Raw genomic sequence first — 4,186 nt, 5'->3', positions numbered from 1 at the left:
CATATTATAAAAAATGCCGATAGTGTACCTGTAGTCGCGTCTGGGAAGGTTTAGGATCCTGCTATCTGCCAATGCATATATACGGTGCGGAGGACCGACAGAGCTGGGTGCCCCTCCTCTTCTGCCTCAGCCACGACACGCGGTAGCTTGGGAAGTTTGTCCAGGAGGGCGCGCAGTCGATGATAAACTGATCTGGCGGGTTGGGATCTGTCTCCTTCATACCTTAGTGGGCAATCACGCATTAAATGGTCAGTCCAACCACAAGCAAAACATACACATGTATCTAGGTAGCACCGCCCAGAGTACGACCTGCCACATCGAGGACATCGTAGTGGGGGTTGCCCTATCTTGTTAAAATCAGCTCTATGCTGGGACCCTGAAACTCTAGAACCCTGTTCTGGTCCTGAATAGGTAGGACAATCAAATCTTTTATCCGCAAATCGAGGAGGTGCGCTGGCCGCTAATTGGACTGAATACTCGAAATGATGTTGTGTCTGTCCTCCTCTGTACTCACTTCTAGTTTCGAAAAATCTGCCTCTTTTTCTAAAACCTCCATCCGAATAACGTTCACCTCTTTGTGGTTGATGTTGTTCCTCTAGGTTTTGGGCGTGGGCCTGGATACGAGCAATAGTCATCCCATCCTGGAGTGAAGTCATCAAGCACTCCTTAACTAAATATGGCCCCACCCCACTCACAAATCGATGTACAGAATCTCCCATATCAACCACCATGGCTGGGGCATACCTGGCCAAGGAGTTAAAACGGAGGCTATATTTCCAAATGCTCATATTTCCTTGCTTAAGGTTCAAGAATATATCGGCTCAAGCCTGTCGAATCTCCGGTGGTAGGTAATATCGCAGGAATGCTTCAGTGAACTCCTGCCAAACCTGGGGAGGTGTATTTGCTCCTCGTGAAGATGTTCAATTGTTATACCATTGGACTGCCACATCTCGCAATCTATATGAAGCTAACTACACTGACTCAGTATCTGAAGCATGTATTATCCCCAGTGTCCTCAGTATCTCATTTATGAAACCTTAAGGGTCTTCCTCTGGTTTTGATCCATAAAATTTTGGTGCTTTCAGGGTGATAAAATCTCGGGCTCTCGCACTCACTGCCTTGTCTCCCTGGCCCTCACCTTGCCGCTGAGCTTGTGCGGCAACTAATTGGGTCAGCAACTGAATAGCCTCTGTTATCTGCTGGCCCAAAGCTGTTAGCGGCGGAACTGGAGGTATTGGGGCTAGAGCTGGAGCTCCTTCTTGATCTGCCGACCCGGGGAGAGCATGAGAAGTCTGGGAAGGAGCTTCGTTATTAGACTCGCCTTCTTCTACCTCTGCTGGTGGCTCTCTCTCAACTCTTCTCCCAACCACCGTCTTGCCCATCAGGTCCGCCATAACTTTCCTCTTCACCGGCATTACTGAAACCATAACACAGAATTAAGAGGAGGACATAGAAACCTGGTAACATAGCTCTATCGCACGATCTAGAGTACAAAAAAGATCATATTTCCTAAATGACCTGTAGCCCCCTATTTATAAGTGTGGCGCGCTTCACACCCATAAACAGAACTTTACTGGACATAGCTCGTAGACAACCCTTAGGACCGCCTGCTTTGATACCACTTTGTCACGACCTAACTAAAGCTGTGATGGGTACCCGATAGTGTTATTCTGAGCACCTACTATAACGTATCCTATTCTTACTACTGAGTGGGTCGAATGGGCGATACCATTGTTAATAGCATAATTATAACCATGTGTCAAAAGAATTTGCTAACATATTACACAGCGACGAACAAAGTTGCAAAACATCTAGCTGCACATATCTGTCTACGAGCCTCTAAACAAGATACATATGACCACAAGGAGGGCCTGTTTCTACCGTACCCAAATATATACACAAAAGTAGTACCAATAAAATGAAGCTCCAAAACAACTGGAGCTCTCTCAGTGTACTACTGGTGGAGCTCATAAGGACCAAACTTGTCTGCTTGCCTACTTGTGTGGCATGAAGTGTAGCATACACAAGAAGGGACGTCAGTACGAGTAATGTACCGAGTATGTAAGGCATGAAAATCAGCATAATAAAGAACATAAGGTATGAACAACCATATCATAGAATCATAGAACATAAAGTGAGATAAGAGAGTAACATGTACATATGAGTGCCTTTTAGGATGGATGCCATGCATGCTTGTCTTTTTATTTTAAACATTTCTTTTTCATATACATAGAAAATAGAACATGTCATAGCGTCGAACGACGTCAGCTCGCCCACATATGTCCCGCGTTCGGGCATCCCGCATCCGGGATGAAAATTATGCCAACTGACTAGGTGGCAATGTGTCTATAGCACAACATATGGACCTTACCCATATCCCCCATATACATATACATATATCATATAAACAACATGCATGAGAGCCCAACAAAAGTCGTGTATCTATCGGAGTGACGGAAGGTTGGTAACCTCCGATTATATTATGGACTAACCATGGTCGCTTTGTCTCACCTTGAAGGAACAATTATTGTAAGATGAGACTATCAACGAAGGATAATCTTAAGAGAATGTAGAATAAAGTCACAATCTCATAAGGTGCCAAACCACTTACATATGCATATAGAGAAAATTGTTAAGACCGGTGGTTACGTACATGGATCGACACATGTAGGCTCAGAAACAAGTTTCGGGTTCTACAAAAAGGAAATTTTATTAAAATCATACATATACATGTACATTATTTGTTCGTTTTACAAAGATCATGCCAAAGAAGGAAGGGTAAGCCTTATATACCTTGTCCGCTTCCTTAATCAATCCCACTTAACTCTTGGCCTTCCCAAAATCTATAACAATATTAACAAATGCAAACATTAGCTGTAGATATTCAAGATTCTCATCCTAAACTAACATTTTATCTATCGAAATTTCGGCAGCACTTTCCCTGTAAATACGCCATCCCTGAGAATCTAACTCAGTCAATTTTATCAACAACAATCCGAGAATTCAACTCGGTCAAATTACCAACAACAATACCAATAAATATACTACTTCCTCCAAGACCTTCCAACTCCAATAACAACAATAACAATCTAATCCTTTTTTTTCAAATTCAATTACGACAATCCAATAATTTACACACTAACCACATCATGCTAACAACATTATCTTCCATACATGTAAGAACATTATATTCAATTTACATAACTTCTAAAATAAGTCTCCAACTACTATAATTTCACTAAAACCATTAAGCTTTTATTAGCAACCTAGAAGCCATAACAACAACAACCAAAACACTAAATAAAATTGACTCATTCTCTTTCATATCACACTACAACCACACGGCCACACTACTATCCATATTCTTCATGAACTTCACTCATTTTTATACACTACAACATGCACATACATCCATAACATATAAGAGAGGATGAATTCTTACCTTCCTCTTGTCTCCCTTTTTGGCTAGGACTTGTAACTCACAAGAATATGGTTTTCTTGCTCCAACAACTACTCCACTTTGTTAAGGACCCTCCAATTAGTTGTTTGGGTAAGAAAGAATAATTTTTTGGTGAAACATTTTCCAAGATTCTTGCTTATTAGAACATGGCCAAATGGCCCTTTTTATTTTCTCCCTTTCTTTTTGCTCTCCAAGCTTCTTGAAACTTCTAGGAAATAAAAGCCAAGATGACTAATAAGTCATTCTTGAAACTTCTAGGAAAAATAAATCAAGATGACTAATAAGTCATCTTTTGGGCCTTTATTATTATTATTTTTTTCCATATGGGCTTTGGCCCATCACTATGGATGGCCACCTAGGCCCAAGTGATCAAGCCCATTTTTATTTTTATTTTTATTTTTTTGCACTTCATGAAAATTTTATTTTCCAATTTCCAAATTTGCCCCTTATCTTCCTCCATATTTTCATGAGTCATATTGCGAATTTTCCTTTTTGCCCGTAGCCATTCTTGATATTTCCACTTCATAATTTTCATAAGCAACTTGTGTGCTACAAAATAAAAATATGGCCTTGTTTTTAAATTTCTGCGGTTTTTCTCGAATTATCCAAAATTATCAAAATACGGGATATAACACCAGTACAACCATATAATAAGACAAGATTATACAATTGTCATGCCCTGTGAAGTTACCCTAGGCATAACCGGCACTCAGAGACTATTGCTAG

The sequence above is a fragment of the Solanum dulcamara genome, chromosome 1 (genome assembly GCF_947179165.1).
Source record: "Solanum dulcamara chromosome 1, daSolDulc1.2, whole genome shotgun sequence".
Taxonomy (NCBI): Eukaryota; Viridiplantae; Streptophyta; class Magnoliopsida; order Solanales; family Solanaceae; genus Solanum; species Solanum dulcamara.
The sequence above is the reverse complement of the archived record's forward strand: the minus strand, read 5'-3'. Positions refer to the sequence as shown.